The 23,736-nt window shown below is 43.5% G+C and overlaps 1 protein-coding gene across 3 annotated transcripts in view; it reads right to left on the reverse strand.

Moving 5' to 3' along the window:
- The window catches only part of Esrrg (estrogen related receptor gamma), a 629,832-nt gene that overhangs the window by 582,012 nt on the left and 24,084 nt on the right, over positions 1–23,736 (reverse strand). The window contains exon 1 of one of the 3 annotated variants that reach the window (XM_028876742.2): positions 5,151–6,030. The exons of 1 other annotated variant lie outside the window; for it this stretch is intronic. The gene's annotated coding sequence lies outside the window, so the exon portion shown is untranslated. Of the gene's footprint in view, positions 1–4,832; positions 5,066–5,150; positions 6,031–23,736 lie in introns of those variants that run through there. One more of the 3 variants, XM_028876743.2, reaches the window with a different exon arrangement.

Here is a 23,736-nt window from a genome sequence, read left to right on the forward strand (position 1 = left end):
TAAGTGAAAAAGAAGGATTAGAAGAGAGAGAGTGAGACTTAAAAAAGCAGAGGAGGCAAAGAGGAAAGTAAAGAATCTGTTTCCATATAATGTTCACCTTGTAAAAAGTGATTGCCTTCTTAAGATAGGCAATAAATAATCTCCCTAAGTGCAGGCTATGAGGATGTATAGTTATAAACTATCACTCACTAGACAAATGTTAGTTATTTTTCTTGTTAGTATTAACAGATATGGAAATTTGTTTCACCATCTACAATTGTGCTAATAAAAACAGGTATTTGTGAATATAAATTATCATAGTCAGAACATCAGCCTTATTAATTGAATATATCTAAGAGTGAGATCAGATTTAAATGGGAAACATATATTTTGAAACACAGCTTACACAACCTCTCAAATATCTATAAAACTGGAGGTATAAACATTTTCCTTTGCTTCATATAATGTTGGCACTCTGAGTCTGTAGTCAAAACAATCAAAAATCTTTGTTAGAAATGCATATTTTTTAAGGAAATAAAACAATTTGTCTGTAACTTCACTTTATACTATAGAGGAATAAAACAAGTGAATCATGGTTTAGCATTCTTTTCAGAGTTTGATCAAGGTTATTTACCTGAGCAGACATGCCCAGAAAAAGGCAACTCTGAGTTGAATCTCCGGTATCCTGGAAATTTCTAAGACTTCATCCCTTGGCTTGTGGTAATTATTATTATTATTACATAGTTGAATAAGCAAAGTGCCTTTCAACATAGGAATATGAGCAGAGACAACCAAAAACTTTACGTGGCACTGTGACATCACTCTACAGCCACATGAGTCACTCAGTAGACGGTGATAAATACATTTGCATGTGTGTGTGCGGTGATAAATACATTTGCACATGTGTGTACAGTACCTATGTCCCGGGGAGGATGGAAGGCTGGGTCTCTATCCAGTACAGTGGAAGAGGTAATCTAAAGAAGAGGTCTTGCAACCAGGGTAGAATACTGAAGGGTATCTAACCTCCAAGAAAAAGAAAAGGCTCTTAGCTAAGCACCCAGAGAGCTGTAACCTCCTCCCAGGAAATGTTCATTCAAAGACTTTTTTAAGGAGATTTTCCCTAACACACTCAATTTGAGGGATCAGAACCATTAGATGTATGTGTTGACAACTTATTCCAAAACTTTGGGAGATATTTCACAAGTATCACCTTCAAAGAAGACCCTTTGGGCTTCTTAGTCTTGGACCACTGATTCTAAACTCTATACAATGATGGCTTGGGATAAAAATAAATGAAAGTTGACTATTTGGGGCAATATCCTTGGGCTAGGGAAGGAAGTAACTCAGTGGTAGAGGTCTTGCCTGGTATACAGGATCCCCTGGGTTTCTGCTCCAGTACCACCAAAAAGCAAGGGGTAGTGGGGGGGAGGGCCTTGTTTAGAGTCCACACTTCCCTACCCCTAACTTTGGCCTGAGAGCCTGTGAACATGTCGCTAATTCTTGCTCTGATTCTGAAGGCCCGGTTACTCTACTGGAATGGCAATGGGCACCTAAAACCTGAATTGTAAAGTCCTGTTACATCACAGCTGTAGCCAACCCACAACAAAGTCCTAAGAGACGGTGTCTCTTTTACACAGAAAGCCCCAGTATGTTATTTTTCACTTTAGGAAGATAATTTTAAAATGATTTTTTTTTTTTTTTTTTTTGCAGAATCACAATATTGTGATACTTAGTAATCATTATTTCAAAGTGACAGATGCTATTGTTCCTGGAGAAATGTTCAGTCACTTTTCTTCTACCAGTGCTTCGATTGAAAGATTTGCCAAGTGCCCCCTGGAGAAAACTGAAGATCTACATTTAAATAGAGATATAGTCCTTCAAAATGCATAGTACCTAAGAGGCAGATGCTGCCAGGGCTCCTGAGTGAGGATACCTCAGATTGTATTAGGCACATTCCAATGCTGTAGCTACCCTGTTTCATGGAGCTCAGGCTATTTCCATCACAGTCCCTTCCCTCTGTACATTCTTCTTAGTATTGTCCCGAGAAGTTAAAATTAAACCTTGTTCCAAAGCAAAGCGCTCACACTAACAACAAGCAATTATGACCGTACATATCATTCCTGATGTGTACAAAAAAGACCACAGAAGATAGCTTGGCCAGAAATGTTAAATAATTGAAGAGTATAATGACTTAATAGAGTAGTAAGCCTGGTTTACACTGCAGCCAATTTAAGCCATAAAAATACTGTGTAAAAATTTTATCTTGTGGTTGACCATTACATAGTCAATCTATTATTCAAAAGTCCCTACCTCTTCAGTGTTTTTCTTCATCAATGTGGCTTTCCCTCAAAAGCTTTCTATCCCAACAGTTTTCCAACAATTTCCAAACAAATACCAATTATCTGCTTTGTTTCATAAAATCCTTTCACCGGGGTGACCTGGTCTTCCAGGTCCAACTGAAACTGACGTCACAGGTCAACCTCCAGAGGCAGCTTTGACCTCCTTGGATATGAGTCGGTTTGCACCGAACAGAGTGGAGCACACGAGACATCAAAGTAAACAAGTAAATAAATAAATGAAGCCACCTGATTGCCACCTCTTTGAACAAAAGGAAGAATCTCCTAAATAGTCCTCTTTCCTGTGGCAGGTGAACCCAGGGATATGTCTGTTAGAACATGTCAAGGGACCGTTTGCCTTGAGTGTTCAACTAAGGTATATAGTAGAGAAGCAGGAGAAACAAGTCATGGAGGAGATCAGTCTCAAACACAAGCCCATCAACCCTGACAGGCGCTTGCCAAAATTCTCACTACAGCTGAGAAAGGTCCCTGGGAAGGGGGTTATTCAGATACTGTTTGCAGCAACATGCTCCTGAGAGCTTTTTGGTGGTCTGCGTGCTTAGCTAGTTAGTCCTTATCTTACTGGGCTGCCACACTCACGCTGAGTCAAATTTGGAGCTCAAAATGAAAGATGAAAGATCTTGAAGATCACTTAATATTGAAATACTGTTGTGGTAATAAGTGGTGCTCAGTTGGAGATGGGAACATGGCACTCTCTGGTAACCTTTTAATTTCTGGAAAAAATTGCACAGAATAAATTGAGCTGCACACACACGTGAAAACCTAATCGATTGATCTAGTCTCTTCTGTTGAGCAGAGAATACCAGAAGGTTTCAGGATATATCATACAAGAACACTTAAATGATTCTGATTTACTAAGGGGAAGGAGCCATCTTTTTTTTAACCTCATCACCACAGTCAATGGACAGTTTAATGTGCAATATGATGCCATTCACAATAGATATACATTTAATACTACGTAATGTAAGTTTAAAGAGTTAGGAGAATTGCTTTAGGACAAAATAACGAAAGCACAGATAGCAGACGAATCAATGCTTGAAAGATCCTGGAGGTCCTGCTTCCTCACAGCCTGACGGCTTCCTCAAAGCAAGGAAGCATCCCCTTCAAGGTCATGTCACCTCCATCAGCAAGGCCATGCCTCTGCCACCCAGGAGCTCAGATCTGAGAGGCCTTCAAAGTTCCCTCCCTTTGTCACAAAGACAGAACTGCTTCTCAGGTTGTTTAACTCAGTTTGGTAACACCCAATCTACTGGACAGGAGAAGAAAAAAAAACAGCCAAAGACAGGCTAAAGCCACTCCGAGGTCCTTCCGCCTATCTTCCCTCAGACACTTCTGACTTCTTTTTTTTTTTTTTTCCTGAACTTAAGTGTTTCTGAACTTGGGTGTTTTCCAAACACCCTCTGGTATTTGGTCTTTGGGCAGTGTGGGAAACAAATGAGTTTCTCTTTAAAACTAGTCCAACCATTCAGCTGCCCTGAAAAATACTTCAGGGGCTGCAGGTCTTCACATCTTGAATTACTGGTCAGGGTCCTTTGAAAGTAGCAGGAGGTCATAGGCCCGTTTGGCAACTCAGAATCCGCCCAAACAAAACAACACAATTAATAAACACATATACTCATTCCTCAGCGCCAGAGGCTTCCTGGGGGTTTGGGGGACCGGGAGCCGGGGACTCAAGGCAGTTCCAGAACTGCTTGTTAAGGTTCTGGGTGGAGGAGAAGGTGCATCTAGGAGAAGGGTCCCTGCTGAAAGGGAAGAGGAGAATCTGGGAGCCAAGGAGGGGTGGGGAGGGGTGGAGGTGCACGGGGCTCTAAGCCGCAGGCGCTCTGATAGAATCAAAAGGTGGCAAGGAATGATAAGCAGTTTGAAATACTTAGTCCAGTGACCTCCAGACAACTTGGGTGACTTCCTCCCTGGGGAAGGTGAAAGCCTCGGAAAGCCTGGAGAGGAGGGGAAGGTTCAGAGGACAGGAGGGTCATGCAGCACCACAACCGCAGTACTGCCCCACGGCAACAGCCTCCAACTCCTGACACCCCCCCGTGCTGCACCCACAGCGACCCCTGCCCCATGTCCCTTTGGCCCCATCCCCTCCCAGCCCCGGTGCCCTAACTCTGCCTTAGGTCTTGGCCACTTTACCAAGCACTCAAAGTCTGTAACCAGGAAGTGGGGGATGGGAGGGGTGTTGAAAGAAGGAATCTAACAGCAATTCAAATTTATCTGTGTCTCCAGCACACACCTGACAGTTTTGCAGTCTGGGCCAGGCAAGTCTGCAAGAGGTGGGCACTACTTATGAGTGTGTTATTGAGAGAGGGTGTCCTTTTTCTTTTTCTTTTTCTTTTCTTTCTTTCTTTTTTCTTTCTTTCTTTTTTTTTTTCTTCCTCCAAGAGACTCTAAGCAAGTGAAGGGGGAAGGGGTAGCAATACGGATTCCAAGCCGGACTGCAAACACAGATGCAAATGTCTGTCTCCAGACGCTGATGGTTAAGGATGGGGCAGTTACCTTTGGCAGGGTCAGAACTGCAGCAGGTTAATCGGGTGAGTCCTCGGGGATTTTTTTTTTTTTTAATTTTAATTTTTTTTTTTCAAAGCAGCCGTAGCAGCCCCGGTTGCTTTGGCTTAGGAAAGTCTACAAACCCCCCATGCAGGGACATCGCACATCTCACACACGCCTCCTTGAGCTGGGCTCCCGCGACCTCGGCGGGGCGAGGGGGTGGCGGGCGGCCGGCGGGCGGCCAGGGCCCGGCCCCAGGCTGTGTCCCCGCGCGCGGCGGCCCTGCGTGGGCCCCGGGGTCCGCGTCCCGAGCGGCGCAGCACTCACCCAGCCGGGCGGCGAGGGGCCGAGCTGCGCCCGCGGCTAGCCGGAGCGCCCAGGCGCCTCCCTTCGCTCTTGGTAGCGTCGGTCCGCACTCCCTGTGACCCAGGACGTCATGATGCCTTCCCTGTTTTCTTAATGATAACTTGGCAGAAGAGGAGACAGGCTGCCAGGTTCTCCTCGGGTGGTTGCGTGGTATGTGCACGTTTCTCTTTGCATGCGTTTGGCTCCCTCTTTTTTAAAAAAAAATAAAATAAATATATCTATTTTTTTTTTGAAAAAAAAATTTCCCCGGCACTGTCAGGATTTGATGGCATTACTGCGTTTGCATAATCGACGCCTCTGGGTGTGTATAGATGTATGTATGTGCGTGTGATTTCTTTTTTCCCTTTAAATCCTGCTGCTCCTGCCTCCGTCGCCGCCGCAGCCGCTGCAAAAGCAAGCATGCGTTCCTCTTTTGTCTTTCATTTTACCTTCAGGGTGACATTCAGTGCCAACTGCTCCCTTTTGACCGTCGCCAATCCCCGCCTGGGCAAAATAAATTTGAAAAAAAAAAAAAAAAAACGGAGTGGGGGAGGGGAAGGAGGAACCCCTTCAGCCCCAGTGCTGGGGTGCTGGGTTCCTGGATCCCAGACCTACACGACCCACCTCCCAACCTTAAAAATAAACATCTTCCCCTCTCTACCCACCGGGCCCAGGCAGAGAATTGGCACCAAGGAGCATCCACCCAGGGCCCCACTCGTGTTCGTGGGTCACGCTCGCTGACTTGCATACCCGGTGCGTAGGCCTCACTCAACTGGAGCTATTTTTCTTTAAATCTTTTTTTTTTTCCTTTTAATGGGGAGGGGGTTGGGAAGAAAGAGGAGTCCCAGGCTGTGCGTGAGGGTTCTATGGACAAGGCAGAAAACTGGGGGAGGGGGGGTGCTGGCATCTAAGTCACCACCAGGGGAGTGTGGAAGGACATAGAGGGTGATAGCTTTCATTTGACTTATTCTAAATGGCAGTAAAACTTTTTTATATAGACAAAGATGTGAGAGCTGACTATCCAATGCCTTTGTCATTTTAATAATTATTTGCCCCAGCATCAGCAGGGAGGGGTTCCAGGGTAACCTTAATAATAACTGCGAACAGGAAGGTGTGCTTTTGCTGGTGTGGTCACAGAACTACATGGCACAACTGACTTTTGCCAGCCTTCCTTTGCTCCCTGCCGGACATCCCTACCTGCTGTCACGTCATCATAATAGGGTATAGATCTGCACCCTGTGCATGGGCCTGAGATACGGAAGCCCAGCACCAGGTCCAAATAAACGTTTTGTCTGCCTTTATCACTACTTACCCATTTGTCTCAGTAGAAGAGACTAAGGAATTTCCCCAACACTTGACCGTGACCTTGTTCTCTAGAAGGCATTGCTGAGGTCCCTCACTGTCCCCTACAGATTCCAAATTCCTAAAAGATGACAGTAGACGCCAAGGTTGGCGGGTGAGGGAGACCCACAGAGGAGAATGTCACATCTGTAGAGTGGAAGGGCCCGGAGGAACCTTTTTAACTCACTGGAGATCATCCTCAGTGACAACCCATTTGAACACAGTCTGTTTCACTGAAACAGGCTAAGTTTCATAAGAGCACCATGGCACTTGTTGCAGCTTTTTCCCTTCAGAGTCACAATCCAAGAATTGCTAGCAAACCCCACGGGGAAGACACTGTAATTATGCAAAAGCCAGACAATCAGAATTGGAGGAGAGCCTGGCTGAGGTAGACTAAGAGGGTCAGAGGACTATTGACGAATGGCAGGATCCCAAGACTTGAGCGGAGCCTCTCCACCCTTGACAATCGGCCCAGATGCTCTGGCTCTGCTTACAGTCTCTTTGGACTGCCAGCAGATGAGCTGATACATCCCCTTGGTGCTGAGAGGTGACCAGAGCCATTGATTCAAGAGACCTAGAGCCTATTCAGCATGCCTGTCTATTGATATTATTGGTAACTTTCCAGTAAATAGCCAAAACATACTGGTTAACTGGTTAACAGGCATTATCCAGTTCTCTGGATTTTTATTTGTTTGTTTCACTTATTATCCTTAGAACTAGACCCTTGATGACCTACCTCCAGGATATCAAAAGAATAATTAAAAAAAAAAAAAAACTTGACTAACTTTAATCCCCTGAAATACATTATTTTTTCTTTTCAGGCCAATGCTGTCCTTGCTTCACCAACCCACACATCAGTGCGGGGGCCAGAGGTCCCGCCCCTTGGCAGTCAATGCTCAAGTTCTCCAGAGGTTTTAATAGATGTTTGCTTGCTCTTTTTGGGGGGAGCGGGAGGAGTTCCTTATGTACCTCTGACTGGCCTCAACCACCCAGCAAGACTCCTGTCTCAGCCTCCTGTGTGCTGGGATTGCAAGCATGCACTAAAATGCCCAGCCTGCACAGGTGCTTTCAAAGCCAAGACTCTCCAGCTCTTTCAAGAATGCCTTTCTATTGCTTGTCCAAGTTCAGACTCAGACTATTTCCAAGGTTTTATTTTCTGTCTTCATCTTAAATATAATAGGTAATAGAGTTGGAGCATGCTCAGTTTAACTTCCCAGCCAAACCAGGAAGGACTGAAAAAGCTTACCAGGCAGCATGGGACACATGGAAAGCAAGGTCATAAACTTGACTTTGTTTAGAGCATGGAAATCAAATTCAATCTCCAACACAGTAGGAGGGGAAGATACGGATTAGCCCCACTGTACACAAGAATATCCCAGCATGGAGAAGTTTAGACCCAGGTTACTTAGCTAGGATTCAAATTCAAGGGCTCTGAGCTCTCACTACCACCAACCTATTGCCAACTGATGGCATTATACCCAGACTGGTGCCCCCGTGGACCAATCAGGTCGTTAACTCACTGGCGTCTCATAGGCTATGTGAACACCCCCCTTACCATTTCCCCAGCCTGCCAAACCTTCCTTCTGCCTCTTTACTTATGATTCATTATTCCAGTTCTAGCCATCAGTGAAGGCTGTGTTCCAACCTCACTGCATCCACAATGCTGCTATCTACAACCATTCTACTCTTGCACAGTTCCACAATGTGCACTGCTGCATAGAACATCACTGTTCTCTAACTGTTTGGGGGTGCCTTTTAATCCTTTCTCTACCTTTCAATTCTTTTCTAACTGAATCATGTCTCCCCACGTCCCCATCTCTTCCAGTTTAGCCAGCATGGTGCCAATCATAACAGTGGCTTCCATTGTGCCTCTGGTGCGTTAATCCACACAAAGGCATCCTTTGGAACACACTGATGGCACTTTTCAATCTGATCGAATTTGAAGTTGCACGTAACAAAGGCTTTTTCCCCCTTTCATCTGAAAATATTAAATTGGTCTCAACATACCTTAGACAGTCCTCAAAAATAAGTCACCCTGACATGGCTGCATATATCCAGATGGAATCCTGGTACCCACAGGGGAGGCTGAGGCAGGAGGAGTTTGGGTTCCAGGGAGGGATGGAGGAAAGGGAAAACAACAAAGTCAGAGTAGTGGTGAGAGTATTTACCTTGAAAATGATATTGCAATGAGGCACAGTTTGGCATTGGGTCTGATGACAATGAGCAGGGGATATGCAGAAAGCTGCTGGAAATGTAATCATGCAGGGGCTGCATTAGCTAGTTTTGCATTTTCCAACTATGTTTTGTGATTTAAAAAGTTAGGACATTTAGGATCTGGTGGTCACCAGAAACAGGAACAACTCTAGATCTGCTACTAGATAGCTTGTGTGACCTCAGGCAAAGGCTTTGGTTCCACTTGCACAAAGTGGAGTTACACTAACCTCTGAGGTCTCTTCAGCTTTAGGAGTCTGAACCAGAATGTGAGTGGGGAAGAGAAAGCAAGAGCAAGCACAAGCACACAACCAATCATCAGTGGTTTGAGGATGACATAACCAAAGATGCTCAAGAGCCCCGGCTGAGTAAGCCAAGGTCAAGTTCCTTTCTCTAGTCTCTAGTATCATTCAGAGTCATTTGGAAAAACAGAATTCATAGACAAAAGGATGTTCAAACTTGCACTCTCAGGCTGGGGATATAGCTCCATGGTACAATACTTGACTAGCATGCATGAGTTCCTGGTGTCAAATACTCAGAGAGGGTAAAAGCACAGTTTCTACAAGTGTCCTTTTTATCCAAGATGAAATTATCAGTTATCATGCATACTGGTCACCCAGTACAACTGCCAGAATGTCACTAGTCATCACTTGCACTTACATACAATTTATTTTCCTTCTAACACAACCTCATTTGATATGAATGCATCCAATCATTGTCTTCAACTCATAAGCAAGAAGCAGCTTGTGAAATCATGACATACTTTGGGAAGCAAAGATTGACAATAAAGAGACTTGGGGCTGAGAGCCAGAAGGGACCTTTTGTGGATTTCCTAACTGCAGCTACTCTCTGTGCGCCTCTCTGTGTGTTCCTTTCATGTTTGCCCTTCTGAATTGAATGCTCATACTTGTTGACCTGTGTGTGTGTGTGTGTGTGTGTGTGTGTGTGTGTGTGTGTGTGTGTGTAGCAGGATGTTTGCTTGTTTGTTTTTGTTTTTTATTTTTTTATTTTTGAAACAGGGTCTCATGTAATCCACCATGCCAATGCCAGCCTCCAACTCAACACGTAGCTGAGGGTGACCTTGACCATCTGGTCTACCTTCCTCACTTCCCAAGTGCTGAGACTCAGGCACTAGGTGTGGTTTACCCATTGGCTTCCTCAGCAGCTTTTTTGTTGGGATAATGAAACAATAGAAATGCCAAGGATGCTACAAACACAAAAGGGCTGTCAGTTAGTCGGATGGACAGTTTACACCTGAGTCATGTTTCTAAAAAGTTCTCCACAGTTACTAAAACATGTGGAGCCAAGAACTCAGGTCCCCTGGTCGAGAATCCAGGTTGACTTCCACTACAGCTCATTACAGAATCTCACAGAGTCCTACAACTAGTTAAGGGTAGGTTCCAGATGGATGTGTGATCCACTGCCCTAGCCACAGTTCACTTTCAAAACTGTGGTACAAACTCAAGGAAAATGGGTCCCTGGTCATACACATCTCAGCTAGAACCAAGTTCACTGGAACATTTATTTAAAGTAGACAAGTACACTATGACCGATACATGAAAATATGCAATAAATCTATATAAGACAAAGGTCCTTATCAAGGTTTCACCACTTCAAGAATACATGGAGGAGGTGGTTTTTGGTTTGATTGTTTGGTTGGTTGGTTGGTTTGGTTTTGGTTTGGGGGGTTGTATTTTGTTTTGTTTTTGTATGAAGTTGTGGGTGGAGGAAAGAAGGGAAGGGAGAGCAGGAGGAGAGAAAGGGTGTTCAATATAGAAGATTCATAATTTTCATCACATTCCAGATGTGTTCATGATTTAAAAAAAAGGTTAAGAGCCACTGGAATAAAAAAAAATAGCTTATTTTAAAATGGAGATTAAAGAGAATAGATATCCATTTAAGGCAAATGCCATGCCTACCTACCACAACACAGTAGTGTGTAATAACCACTAGTATTCCAAATGATAGCCCCGAGACACAATAAAAGCTTCCATCATCAAAGGAATCTGTTTTCAAGGTATTTTACTTAACTGATGGAGGAAGAAGTATTAGCCTGCTAGAAAGAGATGAACGAACATCGAATGAAAACAGGGCCAGTGCTTTCCAGCTGCCAGGGCAGCTTCACTAAGCAGGGGCGGGAATGTTCTTTTATTTATTTATTTTTTTAGGAAGGAAAGGCATATCCTGCAGGTGTTAAGGTAGCAAAGAATGGGGGCAGAGTAGAATCCTGACAGGTCTGGAGGGCAAAGGAGGACACTTGGTAGAGAGTTAGAGTGAGCTAATTTCAATATTCTGTATTGGACAACTGAATTGATAGTAGGCTATTCATGATATGCAAATTAAGACTAAGAAAACACTGAATTCAGTTTGAAATATTTTGAGTTTACAATCTTTTAGTAAAGCCTGATTCCACTGGCCATGGCAAGAATGTAGAACATATTTGTGGCTGAAGAAATTTATTTGAGACCCACCAGTAAATTAGTGATGGTTAAAGCCTTTAATAAAGATAAGAGAAGAGGTATAGATGAAAATAATTTCAGAGTATGAAATAAAACTCCATTTATTTGATCAAGTTCTAAGTACATAAAATACATAACACCCTGGCAAAAATGTTGGTGATTTTCAGTGTGCAGAGTTCTGAATTTGTACCATATCAGAATAGAAGTCTCCTGCCACACTGAATTTTGGGTTACATCTGGGCTTTCCCGAAGTCCTCCATGTTAAGGCTTAGTTTTCCAGACGTGATAGCACATTGACTGCCTGGGCGCACAAGAAGAGGGGCAGAGCTTTCCCTGGCAGCCAGGTTCAACTGGAAAAAATGCTCACAACGTCACCTGATGCCACTGGGGCCCAACTATGTCTTCATCTATGTAGCTCTGCCAGCTGCTGAACCAGCAGGGGAAACTCAGGGTCATGGAAAGAACACTAAACTTAGAGTCAGAACTCTGGCGGGTATGGCTCACCATTGCCTGTGGTTGCTCTTGCACTCCCTGGGCAGACCACTCAGTCTTTGATGTCTGGCTCTAACCTGGGCCAGCCCCTGCTCCTGTTCTCAGGTCAGTGCCCTGGAGCAGTGCTGTTGAGGCAATCGTCCAAAGGAAGTCATGAGTGGAGCCATGAGCTCTTCCGAGATGGCCCCTCCCAGCTCCCCACTGTGAGGACTCTCCTGTGTTTCCACCATGTCCACACACGTCTGAGATTAGCCCTATACTTGAATTACTGTTACTCTGTCATCAGCTAGTGTAACTGATGGTTTAGTTATCTGTTGACTCACAGTATGTGTGGAGCACAGCTGATGCTCTCTAAGTGCTGAATAGATGAATGAATGAATGAATGAATGAATGAATGAATGAATGACAATCAGAGAGGAATCTCAGCCTGCATAGGCAGAAATCTATGAGAATGCTCTTGATGTGCCAGAAAGTGGAGAGAGCTGGGCCGGCCACAGGTACATGATCCAAGTGCTCAGAGGAACCTCTCTAGAATGAAAGTTATAAGTTTCCTAAACACTACTTTATGTATTCAGTCATTTTTATGGAATAAAATCCTGTATTTCCTACCCAGGCTTAAGGTTAAAATGCAAACATCATCCCTCTCTCCTGCCCCCAAATATTAACACTAACGTTGTTTGACATCAAGGTATAAACAACACATTTGAGAGTTCCCAGAAAGCTAAGGCAAAGAAAGCCAGAGGGCATCCAGACTCCAGGTCTTCACACTTGCACATCAGCCACTGGATGGTGGGAAAGATGCCACTGGATGGTGGGAAGGACCCAGAAAGCATGCCGAACAAATATCACATTCCTGAGAAAAGTTCTGAGTCTTCCTGTGGTCACATACCCTACCATCAAGATGGAAATCCAAGTCTGGAGGATTGGTGGGGAAGGGGTAGAAGTTATAGCACATGTCATGGCTGATGTCTGGTTAATGTGGGCAGCTACTGGAAGCAGTCTTCTCCATTTCAACCTTCTTGCATAGCAACCTTTCCAAAAGACAAGGCAATCATGCACACCAATTTTTATCTACTTTTAAGCTTTTCGTTTGGCCAATGTTACATTTGTATCTTGAGTGTCCCCCAAAGCCCATAGTTTTAAGACTTAGTTCCCAGCCTATACTATACAGTCATTGGGAAGTGGTAGAACCAGGAGGAGACTGGATCTAGCAGGAGAAAGTTAGAATATCAAAAGGAAGGAACTTAAAACATTGGGTCGGGGGAGCCCTGGAAGGAGGTCCAAGGACTCTGTCCTTCTTCTGTCTGTTCATTTACCAGCTGCCATGAGATGTGTGGCTTTGTTCCATAACACATTCATGCATCATGTGCCGTCCAGCTACAGTCCCCAAAGAGACAGGCCCATCCACCATAGTCTGAAGCTTCGGAAACAGCCCTCTTTATACTGAGCACTTCATTCCAGGGACTAGCATCTGTGTGGTTCCCAAACTCGGCCGTACATCTAACCACATGCTCCATTCATCTCTCAACCCCCGTCAGAGAAGTTTCTGTTTATAATAGACCGTGATTAACACAGAGAGTCACAACTGACCAAGGGGCAGAGAATCAGAGATTGCAAAATACTCAGCCCTAAATGGAACATATATAGCACAACTCTCCTTTCCAAGACTCCAGGGCCACTGAGGAAGAGGGAGCAGAAAGAGTGTAAAAGACAGAGGTGGTGGGCGACAAGAAAACAGTGTCTCCTGAATATAGGACAACTGCACTTGTGAACTCATAGTGGATGCCACAGCACACACAAGACTTGTGTAAACCTAAGCAGAACCAAATTCCAGCAAGGAGGGAGCAGTTGAGCATGAAATCCCACCCCTGGCTGTGGAGATATTGGCAGCCATTAGCTGCTAGGAGCTAGAGGGACCGTTTTGTCTTTAGAGTGTTGGCCTCTGGTAAGCTGACCACACTCAACAAGAAAGTCACCACACAGGAATATTTGGGCAACAGACATTGGTCTTAGTGGATTCTTAAAAAAAAAAAAGAAAAATACGAAGTTGGGTAGATAAGGAAGGAGGTGTGGATCTCAGAGGATTTGGAGAAGAGGTGAAAGTCATCAAAACACACACACAAACTCCCAAGGAACTAACAAAAACTATTTAAATACCCCAGTCACACTCTGCAGCAGTTAGGGTAGACTATCTGAAGGCAGGCCATAAGGAGTCATACTTGCTAATGAAAACCCTCCAAGTATGGGGTCAGGGAGACAGCTGAGTGGGTGTAAGGACCTGAGTATAGCTCAATAATCTGTGTCAAAGATGGACACAGTGTGGCTGTCTCCATTTCCAGAGTTCCCACAGGAGACAGGAGGCAGAGGCTGGAGAACCCCAGGGAGCTCATGTATACACAATGTAGACTGAGGACCAACCCCCAGGCTGGTTCTGTAGCTTCTACATGCACTCTGTGGCATGCATGCACACACACACACACACACACACACACACACACACACACACACACACACACTCCAAGTCATTCTAGCACACAGCAAAGTTTGGGTCCCAGTGGCTATTACAGATAAATGGGGCCTCAGCTAGTTAAACTAGTTGGCTGATAGGTAATGTTAATAAGTGTCAATAACTAGACACTGGCCCAAAACAGAGCAGTTTACAGACTCAAATCCCTATTCTTTCACCATCAAACTTCTTTTGAAAAGTTCTTTGTAAATAAACCCTAGATAGGATAATGGATTATCCACTAATGGATTAACTCATCCCAGATACCAAGAAAGCAAGTTTTCAAAAGGCACATGAAACACTGTTTTTTTTTTTAATGCTTCCTCATTCACAAAGTGTTTTTACACGTCATTTTATTGAATCTTTGCAACAAGCCTTCAAAGTTGGTATATTATGCCCACTTTATAAAAGATAAAACAAACAAACAAAAAAGGTTAATTCCCCCTGTTTGGGACAAACTGAGGCTCAGGTCTCTGAAAACTATGCCCCTTTGCTAGACCATCCTTCCTTGGAAGGCCTACTGATGGCTGCCAGCAAGATGTCATCTACATTGAAAGCTGGTTGCAGAGCAATGGTCTAGTTGCTGTAAAGGTAGCATCCAGCGTACAGCCCAGGTGCCTACAGGGAGAATGGCCAAATGAACGTGCCCAACACAAAATAGTGACTTTGTTTAAAACATTGTGGTATGTGTATGTGATTTTTATTTGTAACTTACTCATGAGAGTCTTGAACAAGAGCTTTGATGACACATTGTGTTGCAATGTCAAGAGTCCCTAACCACTCACGACGGCATGTTAAGAAAGGAAGGAAGGAAGGGGGTGGGGAGAAAGAAGCATTTTTCAATGGTTTTTAATTAAGCAGATTGAAAATTATTTAATATGCTAACAAGCCTTGTAAATGTCTAAAATCTTTTCCTTCCAACCTTAGAAAACCCTTTCATGCCCAGCACTTCTCAGGACTGGTACCCCATTGGACATACACTGCCATGGATTCCTGACACCCCATTGGGCCATGCTGCCCTGGCTTCCTCAGCTCCTTCCAGACTCTGCCCAGTGTCATTCTCTTAGGGAGAACCCAGAAGTTTGGTTGATATTTAAAACTGAAACATGTTCCAGTTTTCAGGAAGTCCTCCTAGTCTCTTCCACTTTTTCTTCCCCCATAACCCTTAGCACTTTGCAAAGCACTTGATAATTTACTTTTTCATCTCACTGACCTACTTGTCATTACTGTGAGCTCCAAGGATGTTCCCCTGACAATATTATCTCCAGCAGCTGGAAAAACCAAGTCGGTGTTCAATAAAGTCCATGCTCAGAAAATGGATGATTGTCAAAGAGAAAATGTGCATGGGAGAAACTCGGATGAAGACACTGTTTCCACCATTAGTTTGTCTTGAGTGTCTTTTGGGCCAGTGAGATGGCTCAGCAGAAGGAGGTGATGTCAAGCCTAATTACCTGAGTTCAATCCCAGGACATGTATGGTGGAAGGAGACTAGCCTTTTTTTGTTTTGTTTTGTTTTGTTTTGTTTTAGTTCTCCTCTGACTTCCATGTGTATGCCTTGGTACACATGTACACACAGGCAAAAAGGCCCACATAAATAAATAAACTTAATTTTTAAAAGCTAAACATCTATTCTTGTTTGAGTTATCTTTCACAATCTAAGGATGTCAATAAGATGCACGACTAACTGAAAAATAAGAAAACTGAGATGATTTGATCATTGGCTATTGGAGAAAATTTGCTACATGGGGCATGACCTTCTAATTGTCTGTGTGATTATTAGTAGACATAGAGTAGAAAGAAGAGGTTTGCAACTATGGATGTGAGACCCAACAAAACTGTGGGTAGCCACATACCATACAGATACCTAATGGATCCTCCCAGGCAACTATTTTCCACTCTCTTATACCACAGCATGCTTCAAAAAAGTCAGCGGGTTCCCTAATATAAAACTGTTAACTATTGACTAGTATCAGATTTCCCATAGGTGAACTCGTTCTCTGGAAACGGTTCTATAGAATGTAACAGATGTCCACCTGAAGCACCGCTGTCATCTGGGGCCGCCCCCCTCCATTTACACAGGTTACAGGATGGAATCACAATGCCCCACTGTCTATGTGGAGCTTCGCCGAGGAAAGGTCAAAGTGCTGGGAACAACTCAAAGAGAAGCAGGGATGGGGATGGCCCATGGAGCTCAGAAAATGACCTGATGGACCGATTCCACCCCAAACAGAGAAAGCAACAATGGAGTAGAGAATACGGTGACATGCTTCTCCTCCACGCTGCCCTCCTCTTCTAGAAAAACCAGGTTTAGGAAGAAAGTCTTTTCAGTAATGAAAGTGGTATTTATTAAATACCCCAGCAACTACAAATTCAAACTAGCTTTTCCCTTCAAAATAGTCACTTGGGGAAGCAATGTAATTACCTCAGCAATGCTGTGATTGCTCTAAACATTTTGGGAATTCCTCTTTTAAAATCACCTTCACAGCTGCTTTAGGACTCATATGGAAAACCAACATCATTTTGTTATGGCTTTACATTATGTAACAAAACTACTGTGGTTCGGCCTTCTACAAATTTGGTTGGCTCTTGTAGGTCAAAATATGGCTTCCAGTCAAATGTTCTTTTATGTTAAGGATACAGTGGGCCAAGCTGACCCTAATGGACACACAGTAGGATCAGGGCTGGGAATTGGAAGTATGTATTTGGATGATTCTCCTGGTTTTCACTGTAAACTGTGGTCTAGAACATCTTGTTACTAGGGTAGGATTGGGGACAGAGGTGTAAACTGTAACAAGACTTGGATCCCTAACATTTATTCACTCACACAATATCTGCTGAGTCCTCATCATTGGCTCAACCGATAGGACCCTGTTGCTAATGAGAAAATGAAAAAATATTGCTGGCTAAAAACAAAGCATACCCTTATTAGGACACATCTCCTCTCCTACTGTGTGGTCTTGGCCAGTCAAGTGGCTTCCACTTTTTCTTTGGAGGCAAAAGAGTAAAGAATATCAACTCCAGAAAAAAAAAAAAATTACCTGGGTTGAAACTCTGGGTTATTGATTAATTAGGTGACCTGAAGCAAATAAATCATAGACTCTGTGCCTCAGTTTCCCCCATCTTTGAACTGTGTCTAATAATGGTACCTATACCCCTGCTGGGCCCTGTACTAAGATGATGCACAATGTTGACCACCATGTTTATTTATTTCAAGAAATAGCAATAATTTCTTGAGACGAGGCCTGCATATGTAGTCGAGGCTGACCTTGCTTTCTCCACCCTAACATCTCAGGCTCCCAAATTCTGGGATTACAGGTGTATACAACCACACTTGACTGCTTTTATCACTTTAAGTCATAAATTCTAGGTCTGAAATTCCAACCCCTTCCCTTAACATTAGTGCATAGAAGCCTGTCAGCTTTTCATATTGACCAGATACAGAATTGAATTCCTTCCCAGCTAAGCTTCTCAAACTGCCCTACGTCTACAGCTCTTCTTTAAAGACACCAGTAATCGTACAGTCATCAAACTCAACATCTCATTTATTTTGGATTCTTACTCCAGCTTCACTGTACATCCTAGACCAGGACAGATGCATGCACGTGCATACACACACACAGGATGGAAAAATGTTGTAAAGGTAGATTTAACATGATTTTATATTAAATGAAGTGTGTGTGTCTGTGTGTGTGTGTGTGTGTGTGTGTGTGTGTGACAGAAGAGTTAACATTCAGACACCGCTGCATGTCAGACCAAAGCCTTAAATACACATCACTTCATAAAAATGTCTTAACACGCCGGGTGGTGGTGGCGCACGCCTTTAATCCCAGCACTCGGGAGGCAGAGCCAGGCGGATCTCTGTGAGTTCGAGGCCAGCCTGGTCTCCAAAGCGAGATCCAGGAAAGGCGCAAAGCTACACAGAGAAACCCTGTCTCGAAAAACCAAAAAAAAAAAAAAAAAAATGCCTTAACTACCTTGTGCATATGACCGTTCAGTCCCATTGTAATTTCCACTTTGAAAACATAAAAACCAAGCCACCAAAATGTGACCCAACTTTCCAAGGCTTAGGCAGCAAGCCATCTGGGAACTGAGGGTCAAGCAGCTGCCCCCCACCCCTGAGAGCTGTGGTCTCTACCATATAACTCTGCTGCTATTCTGTTATTTAAATAAGAATAATTTAAAAAATTAGTTAAAATGGGTCACACTCAGCACACAGAGGAGGCTGAGGTAGGACAGCAAGGCTGAGGCCAGACTGGCATATGTAGTAAGACTGTCTCAAAAAACAATGACCATTAACAATAACTCCAGATCAAACGTTTACTATTGTTGTTATGTGGGCCGGGTTTGCAATGCGGCATACTCTAATCATAATGCTACAGTACCAAACTCCACTTTTATAGCTGAACAAACTCAACTCAGAGAAGATAAGCTGTCCCATTCCCAGTTCAGGTGCCTATGGGGTAGTACCTAGGCCAACAAAATCACCACCAGATATTCCCTGCACCACCCAGTCTTGTGATGCCCAGACATCTGCCTTCTACTAAGGAAATCCTTTGTTTCTGTAATAAATCACCAAGTGTAAACCTAGTAGCCATCTCAAAAGACTCACTCATTATAGGTTACACTCAATGTGGACAAGGCGAGGGTTGGGGCCCTTATTTTTAACTCCATGAGGCAGGCATTGCCTTATTTTACAGACCTTAGAGACTCTGGCCAGTGCTGCTTGTTATGAGCAGTGGATGTAGAGTTACATGGAGCTGTTCATCTCCCCAGGTTCAGGTAGAATGTCTTCATATTCAACCATGGCTCCTGAATGCTGCTCCTTTATACAGGTCCTCTTTAAAACCTGAAGCTTGGCTCTTTCTTATGAATCACTACCAGTTGGTCTCACCTAGATTCCCTGGCTGGTGGGCATAGCCACCACCTACCACTTGCTGACAGAGAGAGAAGTCCCAGACTGTCTCCATGGTAACAGAGTCAGCACATCATTTTCCTGCTTAATTTCCCATCTTTCGACCTGCATAGGAACAGTCAGTCCAACACTGCCTTATGTCATCAGCCACCTCTAGCCTCGGGTCGTATTTTCTCTGGCCTGTGGTTTCCAAGTACATGAAGTTGTTAGCTGTGTGACTCTTGAGTCTCTTAGAGGGAAATGCTAAAAGTCATGGCATGGTCACCAAGAAACATACCCCCATTGACCTAGTTCACATGCTTTGTCTAACCAGCTGTCCTTGGAATCTCCTTGAGAAATGACATCAAAGGAAAACATCCAACTGAATGGGGTATGACAGCCATATCTCCTTCCTGGTCATTTATACAGAGAGAGACAGACACAGACACAGACAGAGAGACAGACAGACACAGAGACACATAGATACAGAGAATTTATGTCTTTTTCTAGGTGACCCTGCAAGTTTTTAGCTTCAGTGAAACCCAAGCCAGTTGTCTAGGACTCGGGAGGTTCTGCTCTAGAACCTGAAAATAAAGAGAGAAGAAAGAGCTTCTGCTCTTCTGTTTGTTTAGTTGTTGTTTGGTTTGGGGGGGTGGATTTGGGTTGTTTGTTTGTTTTGTTTGGAGTCTGTTTTGTTGGTACAGGGCCTCCTATATCCCAGGCTGATCTCAAATGCAGGACTTGCAGAGTGGCCAATTCTAAGAAGCTGTAATAAACCAGAGAGGTAAGGGAACAAAACTTCCCCTAACTGACCCATCTTTCTCATATAAACTGGTCTACCACAAGTTTCACTGACATGGGAAACACTTTTTTTTTTTTTTTTTTTGAGACAGGGTCTTGCAATGTAGCTCTGGCTGTCCTGGAACTCACTATGAAGACCAGGTTGGCTCAGAATTCACAGAGATCCTCCTGCCTCTGTCTCCCAAGTCCTGGGATTAAAGGTGGGCACCATCTTACCCAGACTTTGAAGACAGCTTCACATCTTGTTCCCATCCTTCTCTGGATGACTCTGCCTCCAGCCATATGCCCATCCCTTTGACAAGCTCCATCCTGCCTTTGAATCACTACTACCCTAACACATGCCCCATTGTGAACATTCTTCATGTTGATAATTTGGCCTAATATTATATTGTCACCATACCTATCATGATTTAAAACTTGGCCTTCCATTTTCCTTTGTTATCACCTACCTAGAATAGAAAAAAATCTGGAATGTTTAATACAGTTTTAATTGATCTAGATTTAGCAAACAGACTGGCCTTTTGTATGTGCCACTGAGTCGTTAACTACGTAGAGGGATTTCAATAGAACAACTCTATTGTTTGAAGTGTCCTCAGAACTTCTGGCTGATGGGAACAGTCTGGCATAGTCTTGAAACTTGGAAGGAAAAAAAAACTAGTAAAATTTGCCACTCTGTTATGTTACATCAGAAAAAATAAAAACAAGCCAATCACAATATTGATTCCCTTTCTGAGAACATTTGGTGAGCTACCCCTTTCTAATGTCACAGGACTCTGCCTGGCTCCAACTTTCCTATCTTAGATAAAAGTTGAGCTCACATTAATTTTTATAAGTTGTGACATGACAAGGATCCAAACTTCAGCCATAATTTATTCATGGGTGAACCAAACGCCAATGTTTTCTTGATGGCATCCTGGGTGACTTCTACTTATGTCCTGTTCCCTGGTATCTAAACATTATACATACCTATTATAGTGTTTTCCTCTGGGGTTAGTTTTGAAAGTTTGTTTCATTAGGCAACAGACATAGAAAAGGACTTCACCTCCTAATAGTTGCATTTAAATGCATATACGAACATTTCATTGGAGGTAGCTGGGCCTGAAAGTTCACAGGGACGTTGCCTATTAGATATATGGTCTATTTCTATGCCCCAAAGTTAATACTAGGAGGTATGAAAAACTCTCCTAAAATTCAATCTGAGCTACTTATGCACAGGGGCCACTGGATTTGCCTCCACACAATTATTTTAAGATGTTAGGAAGAGTGTTTCCCATCTTTCTGATGCTTGGAAACAGTTAGATTTTATGGCTGCTGAGTCAGAGCCAAAAAAATATAATTTTATGCCATAATATACAACCTTTCCCTTTGGCTGTGAAAATTTATATGTACATATTTATGTGCATATACAGATAAAAATCTTCATAAACAGAGTGGCCCATTTGAGATGAACTGTATTTAAAGTATGCACTTTCTGACTCTGATGATGTTACTGCTATTTAAAAAAAAAAAATCAGTTCTCTCCATAACTTACCAAACCACAAACAAATGCCCTAAACTGGTATTCAAATCTGTGCAGGTTTTTTCCCTGCTTTTTTTTCTACTGTGTGCAGAGTAGAGGGACTGGGCAGAACTACAGCTTTGTGGGTGCACATACACTTGTGTGTAAAGGACAGATTTTAACTTCGCATGTTGTTTCCCGGGAGCTGTCTACCTTGTTTTTTCAGACAAGGTGTCATATGAAGTTCCAGACCTCGCCAGCTAGGCTGGTCAGACTGGCCAGCAAGCCCAAGAGTCCTCCTGTCTCCCCAGTACTGGGGTTATTAGCTCACGCCACCAGGCTTAGCTTTTTTAAGTAGAGGTAGTTCACTTAGGTGAGCACTGGAAATTGAACTCAGGTCCTCACACTTACACAGCAAGTACTTTACCAATCATGCTGTCTCTGTGAGCCCTGCTAATACTTTACCACGTAAATTCTTAATATAGTTAACGGTGGTGAGACCTGACCTCTGTAAAGGGCAAATCATCTCTCTTGAGTGGTTTCTACTTTTCAGCCACATTATTAGTTTTTTGTAGGCCTCATCTTGAAGTCCAGGTCAGCCTCCATTTCATCAGCTGGGCCACAGACAAGTGCACTGTCCATGAATGCCACGCCCACCCAGCCTTGAGATCCACAGCAGGCATTGCTAATCAATCATGATGTCCTTTTGTACATATGCCAAACATGGACTCAGAATTTCTCTCTGCACAGCACTCTAAAAACTAGCTGTCAGTTAATCAGAGTAAGTTGAAACCAATGCTAGAGAAATCCCTTCAAATTGCCTGCTTGCCTCTTTTTATTAACCTTTTCATGTTTTATACAAATATATCACTGTTCTTTGCTCTTTGTTATTCCACATTACCCTCCTCCACCCTCCTCCTACTGATATCTATCTTCTGCCAATCACCTAGATTTTACTTTTGTGTTATATATAAATCTTACTATATACACAGTTGCATCTCCATTCTGCCGAGAAGAGAAAATGTAGTGTTAGTCTCTCTGAACTTTCATGCTCCTAGACATTAAAAATCCCAAAGACGCCACCAGAAGGTTCTTGGATTTGCTAAACACTGTCAGCCACACAACATGGCAGAGAATCAATGTTGGGAGATCAGAAGCCAGGAGTGGTGGCCTATTCCCATAATACTGGTATTCAGGAAATTGAGGCAGGAGGATCGCTGGGAGTTCCAGGCCAGCCTGGGCCGCAGAGTGAAATCCTACTTCAAGAACAGAGAAATGAGTAACTTTTCTGTATACAAATAATAACTTACCAGGAAAGAAGACACAAGGGAACTCCCATTCAAAAGAGATTCATAAACATAAAATGAACTACCCAGGAAACTTAGGCAGCCCCACCAAGGAGGTGAAAGACCTCTACAATGAAAGCTTTCAAACATGGAATAAAGAGATTAAAGAAGACACCAGAAGGTGGAAATATCTCCATGCTCATGTTTACCTCCGTCATGGCCATGTCTCCCTAAGGTGGTGACCATAAGGCATCGCTGATTTAAACTACACTATGATTTCTCTCTTTCAAGACCATGGCATCCATTGGATCTTGCATTTCACCCTACCTTTGGTGTCTGCCAGTTGGAGTCACCCTCATATCCATCCCACCCTGTCTGGGCATGAATGCCATTCAGAGTTAAAGGACAAATGCCCAGCCATTCCAGATGAATCCTTACTTTTTAGTGTTTTGTCCCTAGTGTGTAGCCATATAATAAAGTGACCTAAGAATAGGTCCCCAATTAAGAAGAGTAGGGATAGATTACTGAGGTCCTGTAGCCAAGTTGTCAAGGTACTGTCATCAATAGCTACAAGAGATTGCTCTGGTTCACTCTCATTACCGTCACCAACACATAGCTCAAGAGGATAAAGACCCATGGCTAATTATCCCTGAAATCTACCAGATGTGTAGCTGAATCCACTGTTACACTGCAACACCATGATTAGAACCCAGCTCAACAAAACAGAGTGTCAGGGATGATTTGAATGAGGATGGTCTCCATAGACTCATATATCTAAATACTTGGCCTCCAGTTGGTGGAATTGTTTGGGAAGGATTAGAAGTTGTAGTCTTGCTGGAGGAGGTGTGTCACTAGGGGTGAGCTTTAAGGCTTCAAAAGCCTATGCTGCTCCCAGTTAGCTCTCACTGCCTCCAGTGCTTGTGGATCAAGAAGTAAGTTGCCAGCTTCTGCTCCAGTACCATGCCTGCCTGCCTGCTGCCATGCCCTCTGACATGACGGTCACCGACTCTAACCCTCTGAAACTGTAAACACCAAATAAACTCTTTTCTAAGTTGCCTTGGAGTCTTATCAAAACAATAGAAA

Source organism: Peromyscus leucopus, chromosome 15 (assembly GCF_004664715.2).
Source record: "Peromyscus leucopus breed LL Stock chromosome 15, UCI_PerLeu_2.1, whole genome shotgun sequence".
Classification (NCBI taxonomy): domain Eukaryota; kingdom Metazoa; phylum Chordata; class Mammalia; order Rodentia; family Cricetidae; genus Peromyscus; species Peromyscus leucopus.